Source organism: Papaver somniferum, chromosome 1 (genome assembly GCF_003573695.1).
Source record: "Papaver somniferum cultivar HN1 chromosome 1, ASM357369v1, whole genome shotgun sequence".
NCBI classification, from domain to species: Eukaryota; Viridiplantae; Streptophyta; class Magnoliopsida; order Ranunculales; family Papaveraceae; genus Papaver; species Papaver somniferum.
Window position 1 is genome coordinate 217,920,292 of NC_039358.1, and position 15,429 is coordinate 217,935,720.

Genomic DNA, 15,429 nt, shown 5'->3' on the forward strand with positions numbered 1-15,429 from the left:
AACTCATTAAGACTTAATTAAAAGTCATCCTCCACATGCAGTCACACTATCACATCAACACCATAGGGAAGGGACAGATAATAAAATTATCTGATAGTGTTTACCTTTAACTACCACAAATTAGTTGTCTCATTCGAAACCTTGATCTTGGAATCTCCAGTCAGCAAGGTTGAGTATCCTTCATGGCAAGTTTAATTATTTGAGCCTAAGCCCCATCCCCTTCGATGCTTTACTAACTATCTCCTTGGACAAGCCTTTCGTCAAAGGGTCCGCGATATTCTCCTTGGAACTTGTCCAATCTATGGAAATAACGCCTGTTGAGATTAGTAATTTCAAAGAATCATGTCTTCTACGCATATGTATAGACTTTCCATTGTAGAAGCTATTTTTAGCTCTACCTATTGCAGATTTGCTGTCACAATGTATAGATATAGCTGGCACAGGCCTATGCCAGAGAGGAATATCTTCTAAAAAGTTTCTTAGCCATTCGGCCTCCTCTCCTGCTTTATCTAACGCAATAAACTCCGACTCCATAGTTGAGCGAGCTATACATGTCTGTTTGGAACTCTTCCAAGATACAGACGCACCTGCTAGAGTGAATACATATCCACTCGTAGACTTAGACTCCTCTGAGTCTGCTATCCAGTTCGCATCGCAAAATCCCTCAAGGACGGCCGGATACCCTTCGTAATTCAAACAAAAGGTCATTGTGTACTTCAAGTACTTTAGCACTCTATTAAGTGCATCCCAATGTTTTTGCCCTGGATTACAAGTATACCTGCTTAACCTACTCACAGCATAAGCAATGTATGGTCTCGTACAATTCATCAAATACATCAGACTTCCTATGACTCTTGAGTATTCAAGTTGGTTAACACCTACACCCTTATTCTTCATGAGTTTGCAAGAAGAATCATATGGAGTGCAAACAGGTTTACAGTCAAACTGATTATATTTCTTAAGTATGGATTCAACATAATGAGACTGACTCAGACTATAGCCATTAGAAGTTTTTCTAATCTTCATCCCTAATATGACATCAGCGGGGCCTAAGTCTTTCATGTCAAAGTTCTCATTCAACATTTTCTTAGTGGTATTAATAACATCCATGTTTGTACCTAGTATAAGCATATCATCAACATACAAGCATACAATCACACAGGCATCCTTGACAAGTTTAGTATAAACACACTTATCAGATTCATTAATTCTAAAACCACTAGAAATCATCACATGATCAAATTTCTCATGCCACTGTTTAGGTGCTTGTTTCAATCCATACAAAGATTTCTTCAGTTTACAAACCTTCTTCTCACAACCTTTAACTACAAATCCTTCGGGTTGTTCCATATAAATTTCTTCATCTAATTCACCATTCAAAAACGCTGTCTTTACATCCATTTGATGTATCTGTAGGTTATGGACAGAAGCTATAGCAATTAACATCCTAATGGAGCTAATTCTACTTACTGGTGAATATGTATCAAAGAAGTCTATACCTTCTATCTGTTTATAGCCTTTCGCTACCAACCTAGCCTTGTATTTTTCAATAGTTCCATTTATATTACGTTTTCTCTTGAAAATCCATTTACAACCTATGGCCTTAGACCCTGGAGGTAAATCTACAAGTTCAAAAGTACCGTTTTCTCGAATGGAATCCATTTCACTAATTGAAGCTTCTTTCCACCACGGAGCTTCAGGACAAGTCATGGCTTCTTTGTAAGTCTGAGGATCAGACTCGGCTAGGTATGTAATGCAACCAGGATAGGTTTTCATAGTTTTAACCCTTTTACCTCTTCTAGGTTCTATTTCTGGTTCATCTTCCTCTAAAGGTAATGACTGACTGGATGATGTAAATTCTAGGGGATCATCTAAACATCTCTTTCGAGAATCACGTTTCATAGGAAAAACATTCTCAAAGAACTCAGCATCCCTAGACTCCATGATAGTATTCAACCCTATGTCAGAAATTTCAGAACTCACAACCATAAACCTATGAGCACTAGAATGCTCAGGATACCCTATAAAAACACAATCAACGGTTTTGGGTCCTATCTTATTTGTCTTAGGAGGAGGGATGGCCACCTTTGCCAAGCACCCCCACACTTTGAAGTAATCATAAGATGGTTGTTTACTTTTCCATAACTCATATGGACTTTTATCTGATCCTTTAAAGGGTACTCTGTTCAGGATGTAATTGGCTGAGAGGATAGCCTCCCCCCACAAATTCGAAGGTAATCCTGAACTAATCAACATGGCATTCATCATATCCTTAAGGGTACGGTTCTTTCGTTCAGCTACACCATTGGATTGAGGTGAATAAGGGGCTGTAGTTTCATGTATTATCCCATGTTCTTCACAGAAATCTCCAATAGGAATTAGATACTCACCACCACGGTCAGACCTAAAAGTTTTAATGGTAGCATTCAATTGGTTTTCAACTTCACGTTTATATATCTTAAAGGCTTCTAAGGCATTGTCCTTCCCTCTAAGCAAATAAACCTGACAGTACCTCGTACAATCATCTATAAAAGTGACAAACCATTTCTTACCACCTCTAGTTTGAACTGACTTCATGTCAACTACGTCTGAATGAATCAATTCTAAGGGTTTAGTGTTTCTCTGGACATTCTTCCTGAATGATTTCTTAGCATGCTTAGATTCTACGCAAATCTCACACTTATAACTTTTATCCAAAGTGAATTTGGGTATGCAGCCTACGCTAGCCAGTTTATGCATTGATTTGTAATTTACATGACCAAGTCTACCATGCCAAACATTCGATGACACACAATGTAAGCAGAAGAATCATTCAATTTCACTTCAGGACAGGTTACATTAAGTTTGTAAAGACCTCCAGTCTTATAACCCTTACCCACATAATCATTGCCCTTAGTTACTATAAGTTTTCCAGACTCAATTGAAACTTTAAAACCCTTATCATCTAAAACAGAACAAGAAACAAGATTTTTGCAGATGTCTGGAACATGAAGAACTTCATTCAATGTGAGAGTCTTGCCAGATGTGAGCTTCAGACCGACCTTTCCTTTTCCTGCAACCTCTGATGCAGATGAGTTACCCATATAGAGTTTCTCGCCTTCCCCTACCCTCTGGTAGGAGGTGAACAGGTCTCTGTTCCCACAAACATGCTTGGTAGCTCCAGAGTCTACCCACCAGTCCATCACATTGGTCACCAAATTAACTTCAGACACTACTGCAGAAAACTCGTCCTTGTTCTTTTCAACCAAGTTAGCACTATCCTTTTTGTCCTTACGATGTCTACAGTGAACTGCCATATGTCCAGTAACTCCACACGCATAACAAGCACCCTTAATTTTAGTAATGCTAGACTCTGGTTTTCGAAACATACCTTTCTTGGGAGGACCACGCTTAGAGTTACGATTGTTACTCTCACCTTTTCCAGCTTTGGAAGATCTGTGTTCAGTCATATGAGCTTTGTTACTCATGTCCCTTGCAGAAGACACGTTCTTATCCTTGGTGCACAGCATCTCTTCCACTTGAATTTTCTTTCCTAATTCAACCATGTTGATCTCGCCAGTTTCATGTCTTAGCTTTTTCTTGTATTCAGACCAAGAAGATGGTAACTTCTCAATTACCGCAGATACTTGAAACGTCTCATCAATGACCATACCTTCAGCAAGAATCTCATTAATGATCTGTTGAAATTCGAGAAATTGATCAACAACAGGTTTATCATTCGTCATCTTGAAGTCCATAAACTTCGCCACCAGAAATTTCTTGCTCCCTGCAGTCTCCGCTTGATACTTTGCTTCTAACGCAGTCCACAAATCATAAGCACTGAAATTTTCTTTAGCATTGTAAAAATCATACATCGCATCTTCCAAACCATTCATGATATGATTTTTCGCCAGAAAATTACACCTCTTGTTATACTCGATCGCCTCCTCAGTTAAACCTTCAGCATTCATCAATTCAGCATGTGGAACAAGTACATAATCCAGTTCATGATGGCTTAGATAAAATAGCATCTTGGATTGCCATCTCTTGAAATCCTTTCCGTTAAACTTCTGTGGTCTTTCAACATCGTTCTTTCCCATTGTTACAAGGAATATTAATGTGTTAAGATTGTTGGAATCTTGCAGCAATTGAAGAAACGTCAGATGTATCAAACAATAATATAAAGAACAGTATCAAACAACTCTACCACGAACAAATTGATGAGGGCAGAATCACAGGTTCAACAAGCTGTCCTTAACACATTAGTTCGCGGGTATACTCTGAAGTAATGCTAAACCCCAACGTGCGAAGATGTGTCCAGGATAAGACTGCCCGATATAACTTGAGTTAGCACAACGCAAGTTACCCACTCTCGAACTCAGCAACAGGGATGGAAGCAAAACGCCGCTCAAAATATAAGAAGAAGAAGAAAAGTAGACCTAGAGATAGTCGCTGCTTGTGTGTTTTTTAAAAACAGAATTTCGAGTCATATTTATAGGATGAGATACTTGCAAATCAAGTAAAACTCGTAAAAGGAATTTCCCACAAATAAAACTCTTAAAAAATAATTTTGGAATTAAATTCCTAAAGAAAAAATTCTCCAAAAAGTAAATCCGAATAGGAAAGGGACTTGGTGCATGGTATACGCGTATATCGCATGGGTCAAAATATGTATTTTTGCCCACCCGCTCCACCCACGTTTTACAATTCATACATAAGTGTATGATTATATAGTGGAGCTCCTCTTTAGTTTTCCACAATGTGGGACTAAAGGTTCCACTTCATTCACCCAAAAATGAGTGAGTATCCTTAGACCCTTAGGTCATTAGATCAAACCATACCAAGACCATAAAATCTTTTTAATTAAAACTCATTTTCTCTAACACTAACAGTCAAACAAATCCTTACATCAATGCTAGTGATGCGCTGGACAAGCTACGATTTTTGAGTGTTATAGATCCTGGGCTTATGAAAGAATCAGTTGAGCTGGATATTCGAGTTCATACGGACAAGGACAATGGGATCATGCCTTTCTAGAGGATGAAGCCCTGGTTCAAGCTGAAACTATTAACTGACAGCTGCAGATCACTTGCTTGCTCCTTTAAGTGTACAGTTCTGAAATGTGCAGTCTATTCAAAACATCCGTAAGGTGCAGGTGGATGGTCAACTACCTGAATTCTTATCTAGGTTATTGAATAGATTTTCTATTTAATTTATCATTGTACCCATATGGTTTAATTCTGTTACACACTAATACGGGAGAAAATTGTCTTTATCAAAAAGAAAAAGAATGCAAGAGCTCAAGTATTTGATTGCTGTCACATTTTAATGGTTTACATTTGAATGAATGCTTGTATATTTTGAATGTTGTGACCAATTTATTCTTTTTCTTTTTCACAAATGAAAAATAACCACAGCTGCTATGAAAAGTCGTCAAAATAAAAATGACTTACAACTCAAACCAAAGCTGTCAAAGAAATGACATACAACTCTTCCCAAAATTGTCAAAGAATTCACTTACAACTCTAACCATAGTTGTCAAGGAATTCACAACAATTCTAACCATAGTTGTAAACTAATTTTCTACAACCCCAACAAGTGTAGTGTTGGAGTTATTTTCACAACCCAAGTAAGAGTTGTGTTAGGCATAAAGAAGGAATTTCGAAAGACATTCACAACTAAGCCAAACGTGGTACAAAATGGAACGACAACTGTGTTTACGACTATTATTGAAGACTTGCAAAGAATTGAGGACCTTCAAAAAACACCCCCCTGTGCAACCTATAGATAAACGTCGTTGTATATTATACGACAACTGTTTTCTGGGACAGTTGATCGTTATTTTTCACGTAGTTGTTTTCTAGACATGGTAAGCAAACATTGATCAGTAGCTTTGAATATTTCGTCACAAAAGTATCGCATGTCAACGTCATCAACTAGGCCTTGTTTATTTGTAAAATCGAAGCACCCAATTTGTCTTATATAGCAACTTCTCCAATTGACAACATAAGGAATAATAGTGGTATTTGATTGAACTTGCTCATTGTGATGGAGTATTGCCCAACACATCTCACCTTCTACCTGGGTGAAAATAGACTACATGACACATATTCTAGAGCAGGTATATATAGTAATCCTAGATGTTACCTCTGCATGTAATAAGAATACAAACATCAATACTATGAGAATCATGGTATTCTTCATCTTACTCCTTTCTCTGTAAGTCTTTGGAATAGCTTGTCTGTGAGAAGTATAAACTATTTGTACATCTACGAGTAGAACTGAATTGCTGTCGAACTCTAATTATGATGTGGTATCGCCACAAGGTGGTATGTTTGGGTATATATTAGATTTTTGGTTTATTATTTTAAAAGACCAATGAACACCAAATTTTCCTGATCCACTGATGGAAACAGAGTCATGCCGCGACAAGGTTACCCTAGTGACAACATGGTGCACAAACCGAATTGAATGAACCGAACCAAGTCATCATTAGTTTCTTTTATTAACTCTTCCAAAATCGGAAAATAATCACCCAGTTCTAATCTGAATTAAAGAATTAAACACAAGTACCAGAAACTATCATACAAGGAATTCTATTTATGAGCAGGTCCTCCAGGGGTGCAGAAGGAATTAACATTTTATGAAACACATGTAAATCATCTTTCAAGGTAATTATAATTCCAATGAAATTTATCAAATTCCAAACAAAAAGTGATCCATCAATCACTACTATACATGTATACAAGGTTACAAGTTAATGGTGACCCATTTTTTTCATAAACAAATAAATAAAAGCAGACAAGAGTATGTATTTTTTTGATAAATGCTCATTTCACGTGTGCACTACAAGCCCCTTATCCTCATAGAATAATTCCGTTATCTTTTTCTTTATTGATAATCAAACCATAAATATTTCATTCCATATAAGAAACATTTACATGATGGTTTTCAAGAAAAACAAGTACATAAAAACATGAAACAAACACAAATAAGATGCGACACACAAATAAATTGCAAAGAAAGAAAGCGATCTACAATGACAAAACCAAATTCTTATACATAAAGATTGGAGAAGGAATGATGCGCAAATAATTTCGTAATCACTATCATTGGTAAATAATCCTCCAAATAAATTAAGTTTATTCTAGGCTTCTAGCACTATTATTATTATGCGACAACAAATTAACCTTGCATTTTTAGGGGCCACTCAAAAGGAATTAGGGGCCACCTTTTTATTCTCATCCATTGAAGGGGATTAAGGGGTGTCTTAAAAATAAAAAATTATCTATATTGTCCTTCACGTTTATACTAAATCTAAACCTATATCCTTTATTTTCATAATCATATCATTCCTCTTCTTCTTCTCTTTTCTACCCATTAAATTTTTTTTCATCATTTTAATTTTGATTGAAAACAAAGATCGTTGATCAAACAAATGTTATGATTGATTGTTTAAAATTAAAACCCAAAATTCATTAACCTTAAAGTTGAAACTTAGAACATAAAAAAAAAAAAAAAAGAGTTCAACAAACAAAACGAATTAATAGATGATAGTAGTTGTGATTCAAAATTAGGATTTGATTACTTGAAATCAAAAATTTGATCCAAAAATTTTCTTGGATTTACAATAGCAGAAACATAATTGGTAGATAACTATCTATTTTACCTACCGATTATGGTTGATGTTCTTGGATTTGCACTAGCAGAAACATAATCGGTAGATAATAATCTAATTTACCTACCTGTTGTTGGTGGATTTCAGTCCATGGCTAAAATTGTAAAACCAAAGTAATGTGCTGACATCCTGCAAAGGATAAAGCCATTTGATAGGCGATGAGCGCAGAAAACCTCTCTCTTTATTTATTTGAAGCAATTCAATAGATATACAAAATTCACTCAGAATAGTGCATATAGCAACAATCCCAAATATTATGTATTTATATCATTATTAATTAATGCATGAGTTGCCTTGTATTTCATGTGTTGTTCTCAGCAGGAATCTCATTATTGGTGCGGCATGACGACTGAGTGTTTACTCTCAGCAAAGTAACACGAATCTCCAAGTGTCAATAGTGAGGTATGCACGAAATACCCGCAAGCCATACCATTTTGTAACCAAGAGAACCCTGTGTCGGTGAGCTTATATTAGCCCGATCGAGCATGTTTAATTCCCTAAGGGAAATCTGGATTGTCCATGTCAGTCTCAGAAAAGATCACGGCCACTCAAGTTGGCCGCAAAATTTAACTAGCCTAGACGAACCCTAACAAGAGCAGGCAATCACCGTGATGTTCACCGGCGGGCCCGCCTATGCCCTAACCGGTCGAACACCACGCTATACCCCTAACGCCTGTCAAATTACGGCCCAAAAGAGGGATGGCCGCGTTGCTTTGGGGAAGGCTCAAACGAGCAACACTGCTCAAAGCAGTATTAAAATCATCATGACCGTCCAACTTCACCAGCCTGGTTGGACGTATTAGATCATCCCACAATTGATCAGTGAAGCGCTAATGCACACATTAGCGGGCCCATTCCTCACCCACCTGATCGGTTTTCTCACGACCTAACCCTATAGCAATGAACGCTTGCTCGAAGTGTGGCTGACGTGATGCTTAAAGGGTCGCAGAAATCCCACTAGCATCTTAAATAGATCACAACCATCCAACTTCGCCATCATGTTTGGATGGCTTAGATCACGCCTAGGACCATCGATAAGGAACATAAGTTCACCATCGGCCCAACATGGGCCCCACATGGTCGGTCTCCCCAAAGGAGGAGCATAGCCTGCTGTTGATGGTGGTTTTCAGCTTAGGGTTAAAAACGTAAAACCTTACATCTGACATGACGTCACTAACGCATTTATTGAATCATCCAACATGTCTACGTAAGAATTACCATGGTACCCTTTTTATTATGCATGTGTCATGTTCCACGGCAGAACCCTTAGTATTGACCGACATCACCTTCATACCAAACCCTAATTCTCACGGCACCGTGCCAACGACAAACCATGCCAACCACGTCTCCACGCCAAGGCATGCCAACCATGCCAGCCGCACCACCGTGTCAATGGCAAGCCATGCCAGCCATGTCTCCGCGCCAAGGCATGCCAACCATGCCATCCGCACCACCGTGCGAATGGAAAACCATGCCAGCCACGTCTCCGCGCCAAGGCATGCCAACCATGCCAGCCGCACCACCGTGCCAATGGCAAACCATGCCAGCCACGTCTCCGCGCCAAGGCATTCCAACCATGCCAGCCGCACCGTCGTGACAATGGAAAACCATGCCAGCCACGCCTCCATGCCAAAGCCATGCCATCCCTAAACCATGTCGTTGGCTGCCAAATGAAGGGTTGCAACAATCAACGGCCACCCTTCCATCTGAGATGCAGATCTCAGCCGTCCAAGTTTGCCGCCTAACACATGGCAACTTGCGGCCCAAATCTAAACATCACGATTTATGCAAACCCTAATTTTTGCCGCGCCTAACACATGCCAAAGCCATGCACGACGATGGCTGCCAAAACGAAGAGTTGCAACAATCAACATCCACCCTTCCATCTGAGATGCAGATCTCAGCCGTCCAAGTTTGCCATCTAACGCATGACAACTTGCGGACAAAGCCAAACATCATGGTTTATGCAAACCCTAATTTTGTCCGCGCCTAACACATGCCAAAGACATGCACGACGCTGGCTGCCAAAACGAAGGGTTGCAACAATCAACGGCCACCCTTCCATCTGAGATACAGATCTCAGCCGTCCAAGTTCGCCACCTAACGCATGGAAACTTGCGGCCCAAATCCAAATGTCACGGTTTATGCAAACCTAATTTTGGCCGCGTCTAACACATGCCAAAGCCATGCATGACGCTGGCTGCCAAAATGAAGGGTTGCAACAATCAACGACCACCCTTCCATCTGAGATACAGATCTGAACCGTCCAAGTTCTCCACCTAACGTATGTAAACTTGCGGCCCAAAGCCAAACATCACGGTTTATGCAAACCCTAATTTTGGCCGCGCCTAACACATGCCAAAGACATGCACGACGCTGGCTGCCAAAACGAAGGGTTGCAACAATCAACGGCCACCCTTCCATCTGAGATACAGATCTCAGCCGTCCAAGTTCGCCACCTAACGCATGGCAACTTGCGGCCCAAATCCAAATGTCACGGTTTATTCAAACCCTAAGTTTGGCCGCGTCTAACACATGCCAAAGCCATGCACGACGCTGGCTGCCAAAACGAAGGGTTGCAACAATCAACGACCACCTTTCCATCTGAGACGCAGATCTCAGCCGTCCAAGTTCGCCACCTAACACATGGAAACTTGCGGACCAAAGACAAACACCACGGCTTATACAAACCCTAAATTTGGCCGCGCCAAAACTATGCCAAAGCCATGCCGACCCTAAACCATGCCGCTGGTTGCCAAACGAAGGGTTGCAACGATCTACGGCTACCCTTCCTCCTGAGATGCAGATATCATCCATACAAACCTGCCACCAAACGACTCATAAAAATGTCTTGACTACAATGCTATCTCTTGGTCACAACACCACCTTAGTACAATGCTAACTCTCTGGTCGCGGCACCAACCTGTCTACGATGCCTACTCTTTGGTCACGTCAACAATTTGTCTACGAACGCCAAACCATTTGGACATGCCACATGTAGCAACGTGCTACACGTTTTCTACGAAAACACTCGAGACATCAAAACATGTCACAAACTGGGGGATGCTCATCAAGGTATTGGTTTGGCGGTTTACAGCGTGCGGCGTACACTACGCCCGTTACAAGAAAGTGTCATAAGAGTGAGGCGGTTAGTAAATACAAGGAGTAATGGTGAAAAGTTTCCTTCATTATGGAAACATCAATTCCAGGCGTTACCCGTTACCGCTTCCTTCAATTTACTCAAATTGTTTCCACTTCTTACGAGATCAGGGTACGTTTCGTTGCGACTTGTATAAATAGGTCTCACCTATTTCCACCAAAGGACAAGTTTTGGTCAGGAGCATACAACACTCAGAAATCACTTGTTAGCTTTCCCATCTGTTAGATTTCACTTTCTGATACAAGTCAAACAACTACTCTTACAGAATCAACTATTCTGGTCTCAAAACTCTCTTCGCTTCCCTCCCCAAAACCAACCCTTCTCCTTCACTTTGTGACCGAAGCAAGTCTGGAACGGCCATTTCTTGGTTTAGGCCGGATTTGTACAGATTGGTCTCTCGAATCTAACGTACTCCCTTGCAGTACATTGTTTAGGGTTTAAGATCGTTTCTCACCCACAACACACGAAATTACCGAAACTAGCAGAAACTGTTTTCATCCTCAAACAATTGGCGACCACAGTGGGAGGTTAATCTCTCGGTTACAATATCAATTTACAATTCACGATCTCATACTTCGACCCAGACATCAAGGCGGTAGAAGAAAATAATCCACTCAGGGATCGACGACTCAGTTACCGGACGACCCAATTACCAGTCATGACACAACAAGGGATGACTGGGGACTTCCCAGAGGTTAGAAGCAAACGATCCGACCAGGGATCGACGACTCGGTTATCAGGTGGCACAGGGACGACTGGGGACTTTCCACGATCACGACGGCGTTTCCCACAAAACTCGGACTTGCACCCGAAAGATTCATTTTTCGTTATGAGATCCGAAAAACCGAGTAAGTCTTGCCTAGACAAATACATGGCCTACTACTTCAAATCTTCACAGAGATGATAAAAACCGATAACCATATTGTTCCCATGTTTCATTTCGTGCTTTCTACTGTCGCACAACATTGACAATTCCATGGCTTTCCTGGGGTACTTATGTTACTTATAGTCATAACCAAAACAACATTATTCTAAAACAATTCATTCCAAAAGAATAATCCAAAACCCTCATAGATAACAGCTATCTATCAATTCAAATCAAACCATAAACCAGGTGCTTTGTTTGCCTTTTGGAGAAAAAAAAGAAGAGGAAAGCCAACCCCTTTTATAGGCATAACACTTTTGGAATTTGAATAAGGAAAGGATTTTATATTTGAGATATTTATGGAAAGAGGCAATTTGGCCCGCAAGAACCCTCAACCTGGTTATTTCTGATTTCAACATCATCACTGTCGAAGTTTTACGAGCCGCATGAATTTCTCAACATGAAGCCGTACATGTGCATCGAAGACTCCAAAAGCACGCCGCAAAGATACATTCACATATTCGGCCATTCCACCGGATCTAACAGAAATATAACTGGGGACTGCTCACCGCATCTCATTCCATACGATAGTCCAAGATTCAGAAGCTGGTTCGAAGGGTGTCTCCTGGGGAAAAGTCCTTGAAGACTTGATAGCAGAACATCGGCAGCAGAATGTCTCCCAACTCATCTATTTCATCCAGTGTCTTCGGAAGATTTCTACCATGCAATCATCCACGACATATCATCATCGTGATCAGAAGCCCAGACACTGAACAACCTAAAATCAAGGATGAACCGACAACGCAACCACAATCTCCAAGATTAGCCCCGACATGATCATTGCCGAGCATATATTTCATCCATCCATCCCAAGAATGCAGTGGAGTTTTGTTAAATTTTAGAATCCACTGGAGAGACACTGCAGACGAAAACACAGATCCATACGACCAACAGAAGAGGGTCGATACCTCTTTTCATGCGGACAAAGTTTATAGAGTTTGAGAAGAGTGAATATTCCTTCTTGCTCCATGAATAGATGACTGGGCGCGACTATGAAACCTCGGGTCCGCAGCATCCCTCATAAATTCTTCCTAAATTTTACTGTCGGGATGTTTTCACCTCCTAAACGAGCTCAGAACCTAAATATTCCCACGATGGGAGATAGGAAATTCTTTTCCGGTAGAAATGGAGGGGCGGATCGTCAAAATCCGAGTTCGTACCAGAATTCTACAATGATTCTAGTAAAGGGCTCTAATTAGGGTTTTGGCATGCTAAACCCTAATTTAGACAAAGTTGCCATCATTCCACGGAACTGAAGCCGGTCTTCATCCTTCCAAGGAACTCAAGATAGCTCCACTCCAAAACGCGCAACGCCTGCTGCTCCACTCCAAGCCGCGCAACGCAAGCGACTCCATTGCTGACGACTCGTTCTAAGCCAATCCAATACTAGCGGCTTCCCTTCACGCCAAATCTACGCTAGCGGCTCCGTTCTGCATTTTTAAGCCTAGCCCATAGGACGCACAACCGTTCCAGACCGAGGCCAACAACTTGCATCTCGACCAGCAATCGCCTCTCCGCAACCCAACCTGCAGTGCCACGAGCAGAATTTACGCAAGGCCGCCAACACAAGAATCACGAATTATCCTTACCTCTCAAAAAAGTTTATCCGGGTCTTCCTGACCATCTTTCCATGAATTTTCGTTTCGATTTTGTCCTTGTATGTCACCATCTTATGCTTACCTCGCAACAATGCTCCTGTTCCGAGCTAAGCAGAGGACTTAATGTTGATGGTGGTTTTTAGATTAGGGTTAAAATCGTAAAACCTTACATCTGACATGACGTCGCTAGCGCATTTATTGAATCATCCAACACGTCTACGTAAGAATTACTAGGGTACATTTTTTTTATGTATGTGTAGCTGCATATTTTCTGACTACTACACCCAAGTAAGATTTAAGGCTAAAAACTACTTAAACATACAAGATTCAACATGAACAAGATGTAAATAGCATGAAATGTAAATATTGAAACAAGCATATAACGTGGTTCGGCCATGAAGACCTACGTCCACAGAGACGAAAATGTTTTCTTATTGATTATAAGGTCTTACCCTTGAAAGTGTTACAGATCTCTTCTAGATTTCTCACTTTCTCTCTATCTAAATCTCTCTCAGGAATTCTCTGTAGAAAAACCATCTAAGATTACATAAGTCGTCCATGTCCTGGTACATGGACTGGTATTTATAGACAAAATAAACTCGTGGTCGCTTGATCGTCCGAGCCGGTTGAGTTGTCTTCCATCGTCCTGGCTCCCTCGGATTCGTTCTATACCGTCCCTTGCAATGGCATACTTGGTTCTCCTTCCGAGTTGTCTCGCTCTCCCTTGGATCGTGCTGCCCTTCTGTGGAGAACCTCGTGCTCCATCGCCTTTGGGTCGTAGTATAAATCGTCTGAGTCTTCTGTCACGATGCCCAACTACCCAAGTCCTGTTCTTATCCTTCATTAAATGCGGTCTTGCTTTTTAGACTTGACCGTCTGAGCAGATTAGACCTTTATACACACGCGTCATTCATGTGGCGTTTGTGAAGTTGCCTCGACTGAGACAAATCCTTCTCTTAACGAATGATTCGGTGCTCCAACCTCATCATCTTATCATATATTCATCACTCGGGATGTTGACACGTGGCCGTCGGGTATTTTACCCACACATTTTGCTCTTTTTCTTTGCAACTTGCCGAGGGCATGATGGGAAGAAAACTATGTAACCGTCGCAACTTTTCCTCCACGTCCCTGGTTTACGCCACGTCTGCCTTTTTAATGCGCTTTTACCCTTTGGACTTGAGGCGCCGGTTGGTGGTCCTTTGGTTTCTTATAAAATCTATTGGGAGGAGAGAATGTCGCCTTTAATATCTCTTTTCAGAGTTTAGAGCTTTTTCATTCTTTCTCTCCTTTGTCTCTTGTTGTTTCTTCTTAACTTCTTGTCTCCTATAAAGAGATTTATAATGTCTGGGAGGAACTCCCCATCTCGCTCTTCAAGACGGTATGGTCCCTTCTCTTTACTTTTCCTTTTGTTTCCTCCGATAATTATCATCGATCTCTTTTTGTATGTAATTATTCGGTTTAGTTAGTATCAATGATCTTGTCATTGCTCCTTTCCTTTTTTTGGGTCATGTGGTTATTACAGTCATTTTGACTGGTAACTTCCCTCTTTTGCTCCGACTGTGAAGCTTTGCAGCCATTGTTTCCGGCAGTTCTTGCCGGTGTATGTTTGTTTTAGTCTGGTTTTTCTTTGCCATGTTAGCCATTGTTCTCACTTGTTTTCTTCCGTTTGCTTTTTTTATCAGTCCTGGAAAAGCTCCGATGAGAATCCCGAGTTCTGTGCGTTTCTCCGGCCAGTCTGATGAGGCGTTTTTGGAATCAGTGAGGGTTAGGCATCGTCTCCAGCGGTTCAATATTTCTTTTGCCACTCCTGAGGGGAAGTTTGGTGTTCTTTCCAAGGATCTCTTCGAGAAGAACCCCTGTGGTCCTAACAAGATCATAGTTTCAGTGGGTCAACTTGACGCCGGCCTTCGTCTTCCTCTGTATTGTCTGTCGAATCCCTTCCAGTACGAGGTATTATGTACGCTTGATCCCCAACGAGCCATTTATCAGCCCAATGGTAAAATCTATCGGACTGCCCGAGAGTGTAATCGCCGAAGTCAAGGCAAGGTTACTCAGCACGAGTTGAATCGATTTACTCCCGCTCAGA

The 15,429-nt window shown here is 40.9% G+C and overlaps 1 pseudogene; it reads right to left on the bottom strand.

Moving 5' to 3' along the window:
• Nucleotides 1-14,986, bottom strand: part of LOC113360316 — a 38,331-nt pseudogene extending 23,345 nt beyond the window's left edge.
• Nucleotides 14,987-15,429: the final 443 nt, after the last annotated feature.